Source organism: Tinamus guttatus, unplaced genomic scaffold (genome assembly GCF_059628265.1).
Source record: "Tinamus guttatus ecotype Peru unplaced genomic scaffold, ASM5962826v1 Tinamus_guttatus_pri_ptg000240l, whole genome shotgun sequence".
Taxonomy (NCBI): Eukaryota; Metazoa; Chordata; class Aves; order Tinamiformes; family Tinamidae; genus Tinamus; species Tinamus guttatus.
Window position 1 is genome coordinate 2,977,107 of NW_028288774.1, and position 22,160 is coordinate 2,999,266.

The window sequence follows — 22,160 nt, forward strand, 5'->3', positions numbered from 1 at the left end:
AAATGCTAATAAAATTGTCTTTCAAATAAGCTTTAAAGAGAGAAACAGCAGTGCTGCATGCTCAACTTCAATTATTCTAATTTATTTATTATTTGATTAAAATAGTCTTTTATAAGACTGCCTGATCTTCCTGCTTGAAACAGAGACTACAAACATGAGAAAAATATAGACAGAAAATATAAGTTAAATAAGAAAATAATATTAGGTTTCATATACTATAAGGTTTCATATTCTATTGCCCCAGTATCTTTGACTTCCACTGCTACTACTGAATTTGTCTGATTAATTTCTTCCTTTCTTCATTCCTTGCTATGTAAGAATGATTTGACTTTCAAAATAGTGGTCAAAATTATCTTTCCCTAATATCCTGTACTCACTTTGCTTGTATGCTTCTATCTTTTGATGAAACTCAACTCCCTGAGTGTATGCTATTTTGTTCTTTTAACAGCTAATAACCACATCGTAATTGTACTTATCTCAAGCCTCACTTAGGCCAAATGCTACATAAATTTTCGTTCTTAAATTTAAAAAAAACTATGTCTTTGCTCTTCTATGAAATCTACTTAGAAATGTAGTCCAGTAGCTCTCTGTTCAGACTATGGTTCTGTCAAAACAATTTTTTTTTATTTTAGATAGAGGAGCACTGACTCTTTTTTGTCCTTCTGCTTCATGTTAGCTGATTTTGTGACAATAAATGAAACTTCTTTTTTGTCCTCTGACTAAATACCAACTATTAAGTGCCTAAGCAAAAGAAGTGCCCAATGCCTTTCTTTTTCTGTTTGCTTTACTGTAGGTTGACAACAAATAATGGCAATTTACACCGAAAGGTTTTTGTTCAAAGTATGAAGGAAGACTCATTGTGACTTAAAGTCTAGGGACTGCAGAGGGAGGAAGGAAGAAACATTCTTCAAAAAGAAAAGGGGATTTGGAAAGGTGTTAACAATTTAATGATAATTATTTTGAAATTTTGTGTCTTTTAATAGCGTTTCATCCTTTCTTAAAGCTTAGCTTAGCCCTCAAAGATTTTACGTTTACTTTATTTTCTCTTTGTTATTTATGTCATAACAGTGAAAAACTTTGAAGGCTTGAGTCAGTCATGAGCCATACATAATCACTGGTTTTTAAATTTAATTTTTAAATATATTCATTTTATAAAATGAAAGCTGTCTCAGATGTGTCTCATGCATTTAGTCAGTGATTTTAGATTTGGCTTTTGAACTTTTTTTTGTATTTCGATTTCTAAAGACTATTTGTATGAGTAAACATCTGCTATATACATAGTTAGACAGCATGAACATAACCGAGGTCAGCTTGGCTTACAATCATTGTAGTTTAAATTAATATCTTATCAACATTTTAATTTTATCAGGATACATTTAACCCAAAATTTTGAGTTAGCTATCTTAGCCACTTGAAATCTATATTTTTGAATGATCCTGCAGTTCTGTAGTTCTTTATTCTGCCAAACATAATGCTAAAAAAGGCCAATGTACGTAGTCTTCAGAGATGCATTTCAGCCATTCAAATTAATTGGGAGTTTTGTATCCCTTTGTAGCTTGTCCTTGTTTCTCCCTTTAGTAGTATTAGTAAACCCCCCATTTATTTTTTCAAATTTCATTTTTAGTAAAAGGTTACAAGCAATCTTGACATTTTGTATCTTCTCAAAAAACTAGTTGGAGCGTTTTGGAAGGGTTTGGGAATCTCATCTTGGACCAACTTGGGAGCATTTGGTTAGGGCATAAAACCCCATGTCAAGATATAGCTAGATGTCTAGCCTGGCTAGGCCAGATTCCAGTAGACAAGCTGCAAAGAGGAAATCTGTGCCCTTTTAGTTCTCTGTATGAATCTCTGTTTCCATTGTTCAGGCACTAAATTTGCTGCTTCTCCTTTGTCATATTTCAACCATAATAATACTTATGTGCCTCAGAACAAACTTTATGCTTTTTTTTCAGATCTTTGGACACTCATTTTCTGCCTTCTCATCCTTTCTTTCTCATGATGGGGACAGTCTTCTGGCTATCCACTCTTTTTTTCTTAGAGTATGTTTATCAAATCTTAATCCTACTTATTTTCTCCAAATTGCTGCATTTTATTATTGAAATGTTTGAAATATGAGGCCCAAAGCTCACTTCACTATTTCAGACAAGTCTTAGTATTGCATCAGAGAGTGTAATCACCTGGCTTATTTTGTAGTCGTTTTGCTGTTAACATGCCCAGTTACAGCATTTTCTTCTTTTTTATCAACATTTGCATTTTGGACTTCCTGCATTTTTCATCCTCGTATGATTTTCAGTTCAGCTTTTGTAATACGGCATGCTAGAAATTGTGGGGAGCTCTTTTTTTTTCGTTTTTTTTTAATCTTAGTTATTTACATCTATTTCCATCAAAGATAACATCAGAAATAGTGTACTAAGATCTCTAAATACAAAGTCAGGTTTGAGGCTGACAACACAAAGCTGAATCCAAGGTAAGATCTGGATTAGAGCTGAATTCAGACGCTGAATTCCAAGCATTTCTTCTGTGATTTTGGCCCCTAGAAGAGCTCCCTGCTCTGGGGAGCTCATCTGTCCCAGAATTCCATTGAAATCAACAGAATCAACATTGCAAGAAAGAGTTAACTGTATGTTCATCACTATCTTGCTTTGTCAATGAATACCTGTTCCCCAAATTAAGAGTATTAATATATAGTGACAAAACTCTTAATGCATACTGTGTAAGGGGTGGAGTGTCAGTATATAGTGGTAAAAGTGAAACAATCTATGTCCAGGCCAACTATATGGTTTGATTAACAAGCTGTGTGCTCTTCTGGCAGTTTCAGTAGAAAGTCTATTTCATTGTTCCTCAGAACAGTGATAAATACATGTACCTGTGTATATACGTATACATACAGACACGTATACAATATAGAAAAAAAGAAAATCATGGTAGAATGTTGGATGTACTGAACATAGTATACTGACTGAGTAATTACTGGAATATTAGTAATGAATAATAATACTGGAGATATATGATTAACTGTTAATATTTCCCAATGTGTTATTCATGGAATTACGATGGAATCTAGGTGGCTTTCTTTTTGGTCTTACAACTTTCACCAGCTGAATAAAGTCTTAAATGCTATGTATTTTCATCTCCAGAAAAACGATACATATTTAAGCTCCACGTATGCTTCTAAAGATGATATATTCTCATATTTGACAAGCAAGACTTGCCTTTGCAGTAACTCCAACTTTGGCCTCATGGTTTGTGAAGCGCTTTGACATCCTTACCGTTTTCTTTCCTCCTTAGTTGTAAATGAGAAATACTTGTGACATACCATGATAGAAATGCCTCCACTTAGTCCCCTATGTATAACCTTCCTTATGCCTTGTAGATTCTCACATCTAGTTCTCCTGGAGAATTGCATATACATTTTGCATCAGTGGAACAGAAATAAATCCATGGTAACCACCTGTTTCTAACTGATAAGCCTTCTTGCAGTTTTCATCTCCAATTTTAGTGGGCTTCTAGCCTCAAGTATTCGCACAGTCATTGACCATCAATGGTCTTGCAACTCTGCTAAATTGGCCCTGTTCAGAAAGTAGACATGGGCAGAGAGTATCAACACACTTCCAAGCTAGCAGCATGTGTGGGGAAAATCTCACTTGTGTCGTGAAGGTACAGCCGTACTCATGGATGAATAAAAAGAATGCCGTGAATTGCATATGGTAACCAAAACTGAAATAAAACAGATTTATTTAAGTACATACCTGCTGTAAACTTTCTAGGCATTTCCTTCAGTTCAAGCCATTTTTTTTCACCAAAGTTAACCTTGTTTTCCTATAACCTCAATCATCCACCAGTGCTGCAAGGAGACAAAATGGGGACACATTTGCCTTCCAGCCATTCCCCCTCCATCCTCCCTTGCGTTGGCATTCTAAACTTGGCTTACTGCAGTGCTGAACTGTTCATCCAAATCATATGCAAGGGGTACCCACATGAGGTACATATCAGTGTGAAAATCCACATCTTTAACACTTCCTCTCTGTATGTGCAGGCATCTTACTTGGGCTCATAAAAGAAACATTTCTTTTACCAGTTCTGAGTTAGTGATATTTTGAAAGGCTCTAAGTGAGATTTATTCGGATCTAAGCTGAAGAAGTTTAAAAATCAATGTGTGATAGAGTAACTGTCTCACTTTAGAAGTGGTGTTTAGACTGGTATGTGCAGTCAAACCTATGAACATACAGAAAACACTGGAACATCTCCTCTCCCTGGAGCTGTGGCTGTGAGTGGAAGAAGAAAGGTGCACAGTCAGAAACTGACCCTCCTGAGCAGAGCCCAGCGTGGTGGACTGAAGCCCCGTTGTATCCATGCGCACCCTGGGCACCGTGGCAGGAGCACCCTGGGCAATAGTGTGTTCAGGGTACTGAGCTCTAGCGGTCCAGACCTTGTGGCTGGATGTGCGTGGGGTGCGACGGCCTTGCCTTGGTGCTCAGCACAGTGGTGCTGGACAGCCAGACTTGAACAGAAGAAGCTGTTGTAGGCAGCGTATGTTGATACCAGTGCTCCTAAACTAAAAAGAGAAAGAAAATTGTGGCCTCATTGAACCTAACTGATTGATTTTCGTTGACTTTATGAAGATAAAACTGCACTTACAGATCCGCAATATAGGCTTTCCTTTCAGAAACATAATAACTTTCTAAACTTTATATCATTAGTTTATTCACACGTGTTTTTTTTTTTTATTACAGTGTAACAAAGAAATATTATGGACTTTTGTTCTTCTCCAGGTGCACATGTTTTTCTTTGTTGACAGAGTCCTCTCCACTGTACAGTATAAGGTAATCTTGATCCCTGCAAAGAGCTGTAGAAACCTTCTCCTTTGCTTCCCCAGCACCTCAGCTTAACGTTAGGACAACAGTTAGGAAGAGGAAAACCTTAATGCTTCTGAGGGTGAACCTTGCGTAGTTTGACTTTTTTGTCCTCCGGCAGTAGGTCCAAGTTGTCTCTAAAGCAACTACTGACATGTCATGTTGGCACCAAAATTCCTGAGAGGCAGCCATCAAGGCTATGGGTATATCAGTCCAGTTTGTCCTCTGCTGTTCTGCCAACACATTCTTTTTATAAACTTTCATTTATAGAACTCAATTTGCAAATACTTCTTTTCATACTTAGCTTTATTTGTGTGAGTAATTTTATGCACATAGTTATGATTAAATCCCATGAACACTAACATGACAAAAATGACTGAATGTCAGGGAGGATATGGAATGGAGTTTTTATTCTTTCAATAAATTTGTATATCCATCATAAAATCTCTAAAACATAATGGTAGGTAATGATGTCAATATTCATTAATCTCTAGGTCAAAAAAGATTACAGAGAAAAACAGACTTAGTATGTTTCAGATAGCTTTTTATTTGTATTTATATAAAAACAGTAAATGCATGTAAGAGGTCAGTATGAAAGGTGTCAGTATTCCATACTGAAAGGTTTGAGAGAACGGGATAAAAATAAAAAAGAAAGTAGTATCACAGGTTATTTTTGAAAGATACAGTAGCTTTCCAGTCTTTGATAGCATTGTATTATATGCCTTCTAGTCACAACTGAAAGTCTCATCTCCTAAATACGTGCAGCTCTTGAAATATATATTTCACAGAAATACAGAATCAAAGTCACGGCAGTATAAACCAGCTGGAAGCAAGTAAAGCCTTTTAACAAAGTTAGCAGAAGACTCACTTTAAAAAAATACGGTGGCTTACTTTACCTCCAAGGTTTTTCACACAAAAAATATCCACCCGATGGGGTGCATGACAAGCTAATATTACTTATTCTGGTCACTTAATGGGTACAAACTATGTATGCAGTTATTAAATGCAAAAACATTCTTTTTCAGTCATCCTCTTTTCTTAGACCCTACTGCTGCTTGTTTGTCCAAACATTTCATTTTCTCTAGGAGCTTCTTCTTATAGCAAAAAAAATACTTTAAACTTTTTGTCTAGTATAATGGCTTCTGATCTAGCTGATGCATCTGGTCACTCCAAAAAATAAAAAATAATTGTTTCCCCTGCAAAGGGGAAGTCCTCACAGGGTCCAAAGTATCTTTGCATCTTTAAGGTGAATGTTTAAAATATATTCTATATATATATTTCTAATTCTTGAAATTGCAAAAAAAATCAATACAAGAGAAATGGTAAGTCAAGTGACAATAAGATAAAATGATAAATCTGGTGGAGAGATAAGAAGTAAGATGTAACCTCAAATTAGCCATTTTAAATTCTACTTACTTTTGATTTAGCATGACCTTTAAATCTGTTAATAAAATGACAGCATCTCTAAATGTGTTGATGTTAGCTAAATATCTCTTATGACAGTAAAAAATGGATCCAGGCTATGGGTTATGTCACTTGCTGGAGAATTAGATAAATCTTAAAAGTTTATTTTCTGACTCTATACTTAAGTTTTTGTAGCTATCTCTAAGATATTAATCTGTTGAAAAGGAGAAGATATCATCTTTTAAGAGGAAGATGTCATAAATATTTTGTTAAAGTATTTATAATCCTCCTAAACAGATGGCTTTTCCATAAAGATTGTCAGCTGAGAAGGTTTGCTGACAGAAACCTGTTAAACAACTGCCTATTTTCTGAGGGAAGCTCTTGCATCAGGGCTGTCAGCTGCAGTCATTTATTAATCAATCACAGCTGGGCAGATTTGACAGCAGGAGGATGCTGGACCTAATTTGATTGTCTTGCACTTTTTCTGATGAATAAATCCTGCATAAGGTGAAATGTGATGGAGAAGTTATAAAACAAATCACTTGCACAGAGCATATGTGGGCTGAAGGTAGAAGAAAATAATTTGACATGTGCAGATAAAAAGAAAATCCATGGGACTGTATTCTTATATACAAAAATTAGTTTTGTTGTGAGATGCTAATAGCTCGGCAGCATTTAGACTCTAAGAGCTACTGTATAACCTCCCACTAAAGGATACACCTTAAATAAGCAGGAGTTTGCTATTTGACATGTCATATATTCTTTGCTCAGCTTTCTGCATACGTTAAAGCAAACTCCCAGAGTACCTTCTTGATGAAAAGAAACAAAAACACACAGCAGGCCAGGACGCAGTAAAATATTATATCATTAATCTATTATATCTATTATATAGACTTGAAGTCTATAGTTATAAAAAAGTAAAATTATTTTAATTTGTATTATTTCATGAAAGTAGACATAAATAAAAGATACAGGACCTTCCAGCAATGTTAGAGAACCCGACGTTCCCATTCTTAATTTCCATTTACCTCAGTATGGGAAGATGACATTTGTCCTTTAGTGTGTAGGGTTTCCTTGCTTTCTATATTCCAACACATCAGAAAATTCAGATTGCGAAGTCAGGTTTCAAATACTGCCTCACAGCACTTCTATATCTAGAAGTAAACATGAAAAGCATTGGGTATCGTTATGTCTAAAAGTGAAATAGAGATGTACAATTCTGTACTCAAGATATTTAAGCAAAGTTAGTCTATTGTTTCTAACAGGTATTGATAGAAGCATATTGAAAGTTATCTGAGGCACATGAAAGTACTCTGGCCTGAGCAAAAGAAATATAGCCATATATTTGGCATGAATTTGTGGAACTGATATGGACAGACCTATGTTAGACTGAGAGAGTTGTACGTGAATATCAGGTGTCAGGATTGAAGATTTTTGTGAGCATCCTTCTGGATTCATTAGCACAAAATCAGAGCAGTAGCAAAAATATCCTACTTCTTGAACAGTCTCCTTCTCTTCTGTAAATGACACTTGTCTTTTCTCCTCCCAGCAATCCAGGTGATACTTAAAGGGGCTTCTTATGGAGGAATTACTAAAGTTAAAATTGGAAGTTGTAGGTTCTGGGAAACAGTCTAAGATCTTTTCAGCTGAAGTAGTAACATCATAACCGAGGGGCGACAAAGAAAGTGCGAGCTGAAAGAAGTTTGGCAAAATATTCAGCTGAGCTGTTCAGTCTTGCAGAGAAAGCTGATAAATGCACCCTTGTTTTGTTATGTATGAGACTCCATTAAAATATTTTTGCGTGTATTTTTAAAAGTTTGACAGGTTGACTGAGGTCTAAATGAAATCTTTCTGAAAGTGAACAGAAAGAAAGAATTTTTACCAAGCCCAAGGTCCAAAATATCTAACTTCTGATTTCTGAAAAATATCACTTGTGAAAAAGAAATGGTGAAATGGTTAAAATTAATTTCTCCATTCTCATTTTGTAAAAATAGATATGCATATAAATATTAATAATAGGCAATAATATTGATAACAAAGTAAATAGGGGAGTTTTGATAACATCTTAGAGACTGGACTTTCTTCCTTTTTTATGTATTTATTTTGACTGTTAAGTACTGAACAGCCTTTTAAAATTGAAAAAGAACTCCTGGTCGTTTTCCTTTGCTTGTTTTTCTTCTTTTTTCTGTTTCAGCTACTCTTTTAAATCATAAGATTTTTTTCCATGTAGTTCACAGGAACTTTTGTCTCGGCATTTAAAAGCCTGGGAATTGTCAACCAGAGGCATTTTCAGTGGCTGCTTTGCACAGCTGATACCCTCTGCTTCCATAGATTTATTTCCCTGTAACTCCCCATTGACCAGGTTTCATGCTGTGGCTTGCTTGAAAATTGTGGAATATTCATACTGTGAGTGTGGCTCGGGGGACTTGTATTTTTGTACATGTGCTCACATTCACTGCAGAGAAAAACCTCCACTGACTGTAGAAATAAATCACCATATTACAACCATCAGGGCATTTAATTTACGACTGAAATCAATTGGGACTTGCTGGTGCTAGACAGTAATATACTGTCAGTTTAAAAAACTGGCTATTGCAGCTCAATGTGGGATGGGCTGTCAGTCAGCAGAGTGACAAAGCAACAATCTATGGTTTGTAAAAATCCAGCAGATAAATTGTAAGAAAAATGCACTTTGGCTTCAGCAGTATACTGTGTGGATTGTGGTCATGGTGAATGGACAGGGAAAGTTGGGTGAAAATTACACTTACTAAATGGAAATACTTTGCTCTCTCTTTTTAATACATGTTGGTTTAAAAGATTGTTAAAAGAGTGCTCCTGAAGTTAAAGAAAAGTAGTAAAAATATCTATATGCTGCGACATTGTCCTTTGGTGATGTGACGTAGACAGGGATTTCCCAGATAGTTCTCTCAAGTCAGTGAGTATAAGCCCATTAAAGTGAATGAATCCCTGAGCTTTAAGGAAAGGTGGTAGGCAGAACGGAGCAGCTGTGGCTGCTCACATCCAGGCTCCAGCTCTGCTGTGAAGTAGCCATGGATTAGTAAGCGACATGATGCTTGTTCATAGTTTCCAAAGAGACACAGGGAGGGCGGGGGACACAGAACTCTGCCCAGACACGGCCTGGCACCCCACGGCTCCTAGGGCAGCAAGGGGAACAGTCTGTCCGCAGGGTCGTCCCAGCCTGCGGCAGCAGAGCGCAGGGGATCCCAGTGCGGCCCGTCTGGAAAGAGGGAACTGCAAAACGATAGCACTGCAGGAGAAGCACTCTAACCCCTATGTCTTCTACCTCCTCTGTACCCCATCATTTGACAAGCAACATATTTTTTTACCATTTTCTGTCTTTCTGCTTTTTTGCCTTTGCTTTTTAGGCATTGTGGAAGTATAGAAATAATTTCTAGGAAGTTAGAAGAATTTACTACCTTTTCATCCTCACAAAGAGTTACAAAGATAAGGACAGGATTATTGTGAGTAGAAGAGAAAATGCTGAAAATACTAATGCATCTGGCATGCAAATTATGAGTTTTCATGATTAGAAATTCTCAAATCGATAGTCCCACCAAATAGTTTTGGAGTGAATGACTATGTTTGCATAGTTCTAATTCTTTGACCTAATTTGCAAAAAAAAAAAAAAAAAAAAAAAAAAAAAAACAAGAATTGTTATATGTAATCTACAAACAGGAAAAGTAGGAAAATTTGTCAAATATCACCTGATTTGCGTATCTTAAACAATGAGCAATATATTTCACTTTGAAAATCTACAACCACACATTAGATAGAGGTAGTCATACTGTATCACTTGGAATGTGTTTAATTCATAACCCAAACACATATTCAGCTGTACTGCACACTTTCGGTGTGCATTCTGTTTTTCAGGCTGAATTATAGTGCCTCCAAAAGCTATTAGAAGGCAATGTCTTTTACTACAGGCTCCAAACAAAAGAATAAGAGCAAGTATATCAAAAAAGTTCTTGTCTTATGCCATTTTGCTGTAACTCAATCCTGACCCATAGGGGTATTTAATTTCTGAATTCAAACAGGGAGATTATTGTTCTGTCAGGTATCCAAATCTCTGCTTGGATTTTCAGGTATTTTTCCTAGTATATGTGGAGCTTTTTAACTATCAGCCAGGTGGTACCCCTGATGAGCCTGCACGTGCTGTGAGGGGCTCGTTAATGGACTTTATAAAGGGAGGCTGAGGGGAGGCTAAAGCCTTCCTGGTAGGAAAGGGGCTGCAGCCCTGTTTTGTTGAGAGGTTAACGGTAGGGCTTTGCAGGATGCTGCCTCTCAGCTCCGCTGCCTGAGATACATGGGGTACCTCTGCTTTGTATTTATGGAGGAATCATTGCTACAGAGGCTGTACCACATGAGAGCAGATAAATAAGCTTTGTTTATAATGCCTTTGAGAAATGCATCAGATTCTGCAGTCTCTCTGCTATCAAAAATACAGATTACCTATTCTGAATATTTATTTTGCTGGGAATCATTAAATCAGAGCTTCTACTTGTTTCTCTCACTAAAACAGTAATGCAAAAAAAGATAAAGCTAGCTAATTAATCACTTCCCTGTATATGTTGCCTAGGGTGAGGTTTGGGAGAGCGGAGTCAGAAAAGAGCCCAGAAGCTGGACATGCCAAAAGGGAAGGCTCCGGGGCTGGGGTTTGCGTGCTGCGAGCGCCGCGTCGGGGCTGCGCACCGGGCCCGTGTGGCGGTGGCACCGCAGCGGCAGCAGCAGCAGCTCACGTGGTAACGCAGCTTCTCAAAAATTATGGGCAGTCTGGGGAAGAATCTAATGAAAGGTGGAAAGGTCACTTTTTTTATGTTTGATAAAATAAAGGCAAATTGCCTGTCAATCAGTTAGCCATTCTTTTGCTGATTTTTTTCTTTTCTTCTTACAGAAGGTAGACTAGAACTTCATCTTTGTTGCATAGCAACTGAATCCTAAATGTATTAGTGTTTAGCAGTAATTACAGTTTTGCTGAAATTGTTTGAACAGAAATAAGTCTCCTCTGTTGTCTCTGCCTCCCTTTCCCCCTCTTTCGGATTTAGTGTATTTGCCAAGATTACAGCTTTATCTTCAAGGAAAAGAATTGCTATCAAGAAATGAATCAAAATTTGCAATTATGAATCACCTCCCTCATAAGTAGGTCTGTTGTGCTATGTGTGTAAGTAATCAATACCTAATGCTTCCTTAAGGACAGGGTGCAGACTGCAGCCACTTGCTCAGCTTTGTGTACAAACATAATGGTACGGCCGAATTAAAAATAATTTGGGCATCTATGGATTGCTGTTCCAAATGTTTCTAGCTTGCAAAATGAAGGGCATTAGTAACTGATATTGTTTCAATTATTATTTGTCTCTGAAAATAAAATATTTTCCAGTCCCTGTGCATAATGGTGAATTTTAAAACAAAAATGCATTTGGTAAAATGTATTACACAATCCTCAAGTTAGATTCTGTGGTTTAAAACCTTGTATTTTGGAATTTTATTCTTTCTCCTAAGTTGATACAACTTGCAATGCCTTTTGAATTTCAACAATTTAACCTCTAATAAGGTGGTCCTGATATGAGTGAGACAAACTCTGCTATCAGCCTTCATCTGTTCAGCTTTCTAATGTTGAACTTTTTCAACCTGAAGACTCAATTGGCCTGTTTTTTTTTTCATACATTCCTTGTAGTGCCTTACTTCAGGTGACCCACATATCATAGGTTAGGTAGAACATACTAGCAGTATTGTTACAATTTCTATTTAATTCCACACATAAGTTTTTTCACGTGCAAAAAAAATTACTAAAATTGTTAGGATTGTTTCAAAGAAAGAAACAACAACATAAGCACTAGGCTTTGTACAAAAGGCAGAATACAAAAACAAAAAGATTTTGCCATGGGTAATGGTACTTATGAGTAATGGATATTTTTCCTGAATCACTTACAATCTAAGCAACAAGCTAGTATTTAAAACATTTCACCTGCCTCTTTCTCAGGTTATAGCAGTATTTATATGCTGTAATTTACAAGGAGAATTTTTTTATTACGTGAGAATAAGCAATGAAAGGGTTTTTCATTCTATGCCTAATATCTTTTTCTTTGATTGAACATTGTTTCTCAATGAAATTCGCAACGTAATTTGAACAGAAAGAGAATATTGGTATAACTTACTAACTACTGGAGTGTTTTGTCTTATCACCTTTACTCACCATGAGTAGAGCTAGGAAGATGGGTTTCCTTTTCCATTCTCTCCTTTCCTCAGCCAAGTGCTCAACTGACACGTTCAAACAGCAGTAAAAATGTTTTGGTCAGGTTGCTTGTCTCTTCTGTGGTCTCTTTGTGTGTGTCTCTTTTGTGGTCAGAATTTGTCAAGGGAAAGGTAAGAAGAAGATTGGAAATCCATGCCCAGAACCTTTTGTATTTCCAAGAGGTTATTTGTTGCTCTTGCTTCATACGGTCAGGTTGATAGTCATGAATGCCACCAATATTTTTTTATAAATTTATGGGGTAACTATTGAATAAGTAAAAAATGAACTGCAAGTGATCTCAAGTTATAGTAGAGCATTTCTTCTTTTTGATTTTTTGGTATATATGAGAGGAATTTGAGATCTCAGATAGCAACCGCTCATTTTTTTTTTCTTTCCCTCTCCAGGACCTTACAAACATACTGAAAGGATTCCTGCTTCCTGAGATAATTTAAGACAGTACAGAAGACGTACTGTAAGTATATATTGTAATTAGTCTCCAATCAAAAAGCCAGTTTTTAATGTGTTTCTCTGTAACCACATTACTTTTGCAAAACCTGCTAAAATAAAATGTAAATGTCAAATCTAGGGCTGAAACTGAAGAACTCCCTCCCACCCCCACCTAGAAAAATGCTCTATTTAAAAAACAAAACGTATTTATTTTTCTCCTAATTTCAGGAGATTTTGTTGGTATCTTTTCTATTTCCTTAGCAGTAGGTTTTATATGAAAAATGTATCTAAAGTTTAGAGACAAGATGCAAGTTCTCTATTACCCTCATCCTTTATTAAGCCTTTAATAATACTTTATTTATAATCATTTATTATCCCAATCCTTTTTAATTTTACAATGCCTTTTTTCTACTGATACTCTTAGAGAATTAATTTATTTTTGGAATGAGTAAACTTGCAAGTTTTTTCAGATGCTGTCTTGTGCTTTTGTTGTTGCCAAAATAAAGTGAGACCCTAAAACGCTTTATGTAAGACTTAAAAGAATAGGATCTAAAATATCAATATTTACTAGAATATTTACCGTAGTAAAATACATATTTCTAAATATTCCATATTAATCTGGAACACACGTGGGTAATGATAGTTTCCGACTGTTTTCAGTTCAGAAATAGATAGGTTTCAGATCAGCATAGATCAAAATTAAGGTTCTTGAACAAGAAAACAGTTCATAAAAATAGAGCTTGACTGGGGTAGAACTCTGATCTCTCAAGTTCACTCTTCCATCAGAGGCATCACTAGCAATTTCACTAGCAAGGTTTAACAGAAAACTCTTAAACTCTTACCGAACTCTTACTGATTTCTGTAGTTTACAAATTCATAGAACTCTTCTATATGTCCTAATGCAAAATGAGGAGACTTGCTCAAAGGAGACTGAGTAATGAGTATAAGTTGATTCCACCCTGATTTTGGATATCAAGGCAGAGGGGTTACGTGTTGTGCGGTTAGTTTATCATCTTCGAAGCTTGCTGGGGTTTCATTTTAATGTAACTTTATCTGGATCCTTTTTAGTTGTTGATTAATGAGTTGCCTGATGGGAGCTCATTGGCACGTGATGACAGAGACGTATGAAATACATATGTTAAGCTATGGTTAAAAAAGGAATCACATTATATTGACAGGCATGAACGAAGAAAAGTAACAAAAGCAGATCTTAGCGTCTTTCTAGGTTAGAAACTGTTTAACAGTATCATGGGGATAAATAACCTAAATAGATTAATAACAGACATGATTAATTTTCTCCTCAAGGGATATTTGTAATATAAATATTTCAGTGTGAACATGAATTTAAAAGCTAAAACTCAATTCAGTGGGAAAAAAATGGTAAGGATTCTTTACAGATGAGTTATTGTTTTCCTGGTACTGTTTTTCTTTAAATGTCCAAAACAGTATGGACTTTTTGTTTTTATTAAATCTGTGCAGGAAGATATTCATATGAGATAAAGGAGTTAAAATGGAAATAGGAAAAAGACACTATCTGGGCTACTCCCTTCTCCCCCCTTTTTTTTTTCTTTTTTCTTTTTTCTCTAATAACCAATGCCACTCAGTTAAAAATAGGCATTATACAATAAAACAAATTGATGAGAGCGTTGTTGTAACTATGCAGGATTGATTAATATTTGAATATTAGGGATATAAAAGAAATGTTATCCAGTGCTGCATGTCATGATTCATAGTTGATGACGACAAAGCAACTAACAACATATTTGACCACAGCAGAAAGAAAGTTTCTAGTACTGATCTCAGAAAACAATATACTGAGGAATGTGCCATGGACTGACTCACACATCAAAATGTTCAACATGTTATGGTTTAATAGGAATGGTCCAAGCTGCTTATTATTCAAGTTATAGTTTCTCCTGGAGAATGAACAATAACTGGTGAAGCCTGGTGTGCAATGCTTGCAAAAAAAAAAAAAAAAAAGAAAAAGAAAAAAAATTACACTCCTGGCTTGAGTTGACTTTGCAACCTAGTGGAATCTGCATAACTTTTTTTTGAACAATGTATACAGTAAGGCAGTTATTTTGTATTTCTAGTTTGGGTTTCTCTGCCATTAGGTATAGAACTCTACACTTGCCTTCTTTATATTTCTCTTTGATTATAAACCATCTTACTAAGTTTTTAAGACTATTTATAAGACTATAAATTATTTTGAATCTCCATCATTTTTCTTGGAAGTGCTAAAGTTTTCTGCTCCCTGAATGACATCCATAAATTTCTATTGTATTGTCCATAAACATTATTGAGACTATAAAAAAGAATTGGACTAGGGACAAAACTGTAATGGATTCCACTTAAAATGCCTTCCTGGCTTCTCTGAGAATTATCAGCTACAGGATGAGTTTAGACTTTCAGCCAGTCGTGTGCATACCTTATTTCACCTAGCTCTATTTCTCTCTTTTCCTTTGCTGTGAAAAAAATGTCACATGAGACAGTGTCAAATATCAGATTGATTTGACCGGATTTGTCCTTGAGAAATCTATTTCTGTTACCTTTTGAGCTTAATTTCCTGAGGAAATTAAGCTTCTGCAATCACACTCTCAGTGTCTGTTCTTCTTGATTAATAACCTCTTTTCTACCAAATTTGACATTGACCAGGGGGATAGAAGTCTCAAATATAATTAAATCCTTACACACTGCAGGGAAGTAAGCAGCTAGGTAAATGAAAATGCCTTTCATAAGCTAAAGACTGACGATTCAACTCATCCAAAGACTCTAGAGAATCTGTCCAGGGAAGACACTACTAATTCCCTGACCTTGGTGAAGTTTCACCAAGTGTCCGACATCCTACTAGACATTAGAGAATCTGTGGGATGCTGTTCATTATGAAAGCAATGTTTATAAATATAAGTTAATTGTCTAATAATTTGTTTTGATATTTTTTCAAAGTTAGCTAACAGGGTAATGATTCTGCTAAATTTTATATATGATTATGCTCCCTTGTCTTTATATTTCTCTAGAAACCTGTCTTCCATAAGTTTCTGCAAAGGGTCAATAATGGTTCAGTAACTGCTTCAGGAAGTTTGTACACAATGCTAGCCATAAATTTTGGCAAGCTGTGCCAACATGAATTCATCTAATTTATCTAAATATTCCTGAATCTTTCGTTTACTTCTTTTGCTTTTGCTGTTTATTCTCTCATTTAAAATAAACTTTGCCAAGCAGGTAGTGGTGACCTTAATGGCTTATATGAAGACTACAATAAGGAATTGAGCTTCTTCCGCTGATAGGAGTATCAGCTATCTTTACCTGAATGTGGATAGAAGAAGTACTCTTCTGTCCCCCCCGCCCTTTTTTTTTTTTTTTTAAGGATAACAATTTTTTTTGCCTTTATGTCTATAATGTGCTTTTCCCGGGTTTCTGCCCTTTGTCTTTGTAATATTCCTTTCATAGACAACCTTACTTCCATTTATTATATATTTCTTGATTTTCTGACGAGTAATCAGTCTTTGATGCACACACATCTGTTCCTCATGATGCTATCATGTTTAATATAGTCTCTTTCATCAACTGATGGTTCTGTTACTCATTTTTTTTTCTTGATAACTATATTCCTCTACTAACATAGGCTTTGAGATAGAAGATTAAGAGGCAGCTAGGTCTTGCTATTGCACAGAATGAACAATATCTGTTCAGCTCTCTTCCAGAAATGTGTTTTGTTTCTCTATAAGTTACATTTCCCTTAAGAATAGGAGAATTCAGTGTAGAATTTGGTTTTCTCAAGTTTAACAGAGTTTGTAACTAGCAGTGATATCAAGGAGCAATAGAGAGATCTAAATAATGCTTTCATTAAAACTTAATATCAGATTATGGAGCCTTTCAGAGCACATGTGCACAGCAGCAGAAAGAAAGAAAATACCTTTCTTCTCAAACAGGTAATGCAATATAGTTTTTGTATAAAATAATTCCTTGGGGACTGTGCTATGTGTTTCCTCCCATTACTTGTCATCTGTAATAGAGAACAAAATGCATGTAAGTTAAAAGTACACTAACATGGGTGGTATTTCTAACATTTTACCAAGCATAAAATATCAGGAAAACCAAACTTTTTAGTTTTTGTGCTTTTCTGCTCAATTTCTTCATATGGTCTAAATACCAAAAGGGCAGATGGAGCTGGAAAATTAGTCTGCAGAGCATGGCTAGTAGTGCAAACTACAGATCCAGAATCACATGCTGTTAAATTGTCCCCAGGCCGCTTTCTTGCTTTATTTTACAACCTGCTGAAAGATGCACAATTTGGGAAGTAAGAATTCAAGCACTTAGAACTAGCCTGAGCAGAACCCAAACTTCCATTTTGCTTTGCTCTCTTAGCTGCTCTTGGTGAGTGTTTTTCTTTCGTCCCACAAAAATGCCTTCAGTTTTGTTCATGAAAAGTTTCCATTGCATCATGCTCATACCAGAAGCAGTAAAACTGTGATGTGGAGAGAAGTTGCTTAACTATTCTGTAAGAGTTTACAACGCTACGTATATGTGAAAAATGAACATAAGTACATGCGAGAAATAAAATGTGTTCTAATAAACAGGTTCTAACAGGCAGTCAAGATGTATTCATCTAGTTAGATGAGGTCTCTTCCTATAATAAGCTAACACAGGAAGAATCCAAGACTTCTTGAGGATGAATAATCTACTTTGCTGCCTTTAAATTTCAGTTTGTATTCCTTAGTGTATATGTATGCTAAGGATTGTTATCCAGGTTCCCACTCTGATTTTCAGAGTGTCCTTTTGTGGTCCTGTACTTCAAAGGGCTTGGGCAGGGTAATACTGTGTGTATAGATTCATGATCAGGATAAGGACGAAATGGTAGGGAGTTTTTATTAAATACAGCTCCCTTTTACCATGAATTATAGCTACATCATGTAAGTCTTTCCATAACTGATCAGGCACTGTTTTAAAAGTAATCCTTTTAGTGGAAGATTATTGCTCAGGAGCCTAAAGACCCTGAAACAATAACACTCACCCTCCACAAGATTGGAAATTCATATGTCATGTTTCCAAAGCGAACCATGGCGATTCAGGTTGACAAATATGCTCAGTTAAGGGTTAGCCCAGCATTAAAGATATTCTTTAGATTATCTGACAAGAAAATTTTGCTCAATCAGTACTTTTCTATGTATTTCTTTCCCTTTAAAAAGGAAGGCAATTGCTCTCGCATATATGATTGAGAGCAAATTCCCAGCTGGTTCCGATGCCTTTTTTTTTTCTTTACTGTTATCCTTACTTGTTAAAGGGCTAACTAGAAAACTGAGCATGTTAAAGCCAGATGTATTAGGATACATGATAGTAGGACCACATTGAATACAAAAATCTATTTCTAATATTTCAAGAAAAAATGTAACCATCTAAAAGTTGTTCACCTGCAGTGATGAGATGTTAAAATCAAACGTACGCACATCGGTCAGTAAAAAGAATCCAAGAACAGAGACATTTGGTGGAATTCTGGGCTTGGTGGCCTTCACTGCAATTGCTGCAAAATCATATCATTTGGGAAGAGTAGTCCATTTGGTATTCTTAGATTGTTCTTTTTCTGTTTTAGGTACAGTATCTGCAAGTGTAGAACAGTATTTGTCTGTCAGAGTCTAGGAAACTATTGCGTAAAGGTGATTTTGTATTTACAGAAGTCAAGGAGGATATGTTTTAAGACCTTGCCATGTCTTTCCAGATGTAGCTGATACATTGACATCAGCTGTTTAGCTAGATGGGCTGCTGCTAAGAAAGCGATTGCAGATTAAACATTTGTGAAAAAAAACTTCATGGCAAAAATGTTCTGAGTTTTCATAAGAGGTTATAAAATCTTGGCTGGGTCTGCTTGTTCTTCAAATGCAGGAATCCTGTTACCAAATCACTAAAAAACAGTGTTAAAACTCTTGCAGATGTGCTTCAGTCTTACCCTGACAAATAGAGCTGCATGAAAAATATGTAAAGAAGTAAAAGGACTTTCTGCATGAGGAATGTAACTTCTTAAAACACTCATCACATAAAGCATGTTTGATTCATGTTTAGTGTAGCTTTGTAAAACACTCCCTTCTGATAATTAATCTCTGGCCCTGCTCTGTGTCAGACTTTAGTGATAATAAGGATATCTCTAACTGCATGACTGTGCTACCATTCCCCAAAAAACCTTGAGTTTACCCAAATGACGTTTATTACATCCACACATGGTTAGATTTTCATCAGTAAAATGTAATTGTACAGAAAACAAATGAAATGTACTTGGACTTGTACCTCAGCCATTTTACTAAGGAATGCTAATTTCTTCAGGACTCTTTTTTTTTTTTTTTTCAGTAGTTGTGGGTTTTTTACTTTCTTTGCATTATTTGGTCAGTTTTAACTACTAAACCATAGCAAAACATTGGTAATCTCTCTCCTTTGCAGAGAGCATTTGTTTAGTAAACATAGGAGGTAAATGAATCTTTCTTCATCTATATTCACCAGGCATGCTTGATCTGTTTAAGTCATCTTGCTTATATACTTACATATGTCTATGTATGTATATATATACATAAATAAAAATATTTATATTTACCTTAAGGTTGCACCACCTTAAAGTTAAGCCATATGACCAGACTTACAGCAGTGTAGATTAGGCAGATAAATTATCAAGGAATCCCATCACAGTGCAAGATCCTGCCTCATCCCCTGAAAGCAGGAGCTGCTCAGTCTCTGCTGAGCTCCAAGCTGTGGTTCAGGGGGCAGGATATGCGAAGGCTCAGCAGATGCAGTGTGCTGTTACTTGGAGTTCAGTGATGGATTTATTTTTTAGATCCATTCTTAACTGTTAATTTTCTCCCAGCATCCCCAGTCTTAAATTTTACTTGGTAGAAACAACTCAAGATTTACTTCAGGGACCAAAAGGTAGAACAAATCAGTCTCTAATTAATGAAAAGCTGCCTGCAGAGAATCTCTGCAACTACAGTATGTTTCCAAAGCCCAGCTGTATAGGGCATCTTACAAATGCTGAGGGATGAACCAGGACTACTTTGCTAATTTATTTTTCTTTCTTGGACTAAGTGCTGCCATTTATTCATAGATCTCTGAGTATATTCCCTTTGTGTTCAGCAAATAATAAACAGGGTACAAAAGGAATGGAAACTTTGCTGTATGAATAGCCAAACTAGTAATCTTTCAGTGAACAAATATTCTTTCTTCCCTTCTAACTCCTAGCCACATTATACTGGAGTACTAAGCAAATTCCTGTTTTGTTAGACAAGATCCATACCCTTCACTCAGAAAGGGGAAGAACACACTGAAACAGTCTGAATGATTTAAAAAAAAAAAATCAATAGATCTAGAAGCTATATATACCACATTTTATTTGTCTCTTTGGGTAGGTAGATTTGTTTTGCCTTATAGAGCCATTTGTAGGATATTTTTTTCAGTGTATTTTCTTTGTAATTTTACTTCTTCAATAAAACTGAAAGAAAATGCTGAAAGCTAGCATTCCTCCTCTAAAAATGTTACAAGGATATATATTCATATAGTTTGCACTCTTCACAGAATGGTTCATGTTGGAAAGCAGGCTTGGAAATGATCTGTCCAAACCCACCCTGCACATGCAGGGTCACCTAGGATAATACAGCAGGTTGACCAGAACTGTGTCCAGTGGTTTGAGACTTAACCCTTCAGATAAAGACATCTGAAACTACTCTTTTGGGTTGCTTTTAAATTCATGACTTAAGCTGGCATTGAAGCTTTTTTCAAAATCTGACAATAGTTTTCATTTGAATGATATTTTGATGCCTTTTGCTGACTTCACAAGCCAGTCTCCTGTGGATATGTTTGTTGTGCAAACAGCTAAACCCCATACTAGATGAATGTGCAAATCAGTTTTAATTTTCAGAAAATACAGGTACTTTTGATAGTAATATTTTCAATAGAACTTTTAGCAGTAGTATTTTGATGTGGAAGAGTTTTGTATAACTTTAATGGCCTGGTATAAAGGGGAAACCTCTTTCAATGTATTTACTCACTTTTCAGGTCAGACCTGTCCTCACTTCCAAGGTATTCATGGTTGATTTTCATATAGGGAGATCCTCTTATGTGAAGAGAAGGTGCAGTTTTCATTGAGGTTATCATTGTGCATGCATTAAAAGATTTAGCTCTCAATCTAAATGCATGGAATCCAAAAAGAAAAGTCAACCATCGGGTAGAAATATGGATAAAACCCTAGACTCAGAAAATTCTCGGGGCACAAAAGTGTAAATGACTATTAGTACACTTGGATGATGCTAATCTGTATTGTGTATCAACTATTTTATGTAATATTGCTTCAGGGCATTACATTACCTGCAGTTAACTGAAGTTCCTTAAAGTATTGCAATATGTGTTAGTGGTTTGCAATTCTATCCTGACCCTTTAATACAGCTTTTAACCCCTTTTTTAATGATAAATAAGAAGAATAAAATAGGGAGGAGGAGAAGGATGTGAGTGTGTGGAGGGTATTCTGTGTATGCATTCTCTCTGGAAGCCTGAGTGGATTAGTAGAACTATGTAAACAGTTGAAGACTAAGGAGTGTGTGGAAATGATCTGCTGTGTACACGTGAAACAAGATTTTTCATCTTTACATGATTTCAGATAAGTTTGCAATCATTTGGCTTCTGAATGGGAAATTATTTTTAGCTTCCAGTATAAGTTAATAAATTAATGAATTTTCTTATGAAGCAGATACCTAATTTGTAAAACAGGAAAATTGCATATCTCTTATGAAGTAAGGACATAGAAGCTTAGACCTACGAGGAGGCACAGGTAGGATTTTAATAGGCATGATATTTGCGAACCATTTCTATCTGAAGGAGGGCAGATCAATTAATATTGCAGCTTGGCAACCTTCCATCAGTAGAAACCTGAGCTCATTTAGCCAGTTTATTGTCAGTTCTTAATAACTGTCTACCCTTGTTTACTTCTCACGTCTGAAGTAAATTGCCATTCTTTCATTAACTGTGATTTTTTAAGGTAACATAAAACTAAGCAGTTGGAACAAGAAAGTATCTTGACTGTGCATTTAGTGTGAGTGTGTAATAGGTCAGCTTGTTTGAGGTACTTTTCTTGGGGATAATGTCATTAACTCGTAATGTGATGTCATTTGCATTCTTACAAGGGCAGTGGCCATCTAGCAGATATCTTTTAAGTAGAAAATATTCTGTAACATTAA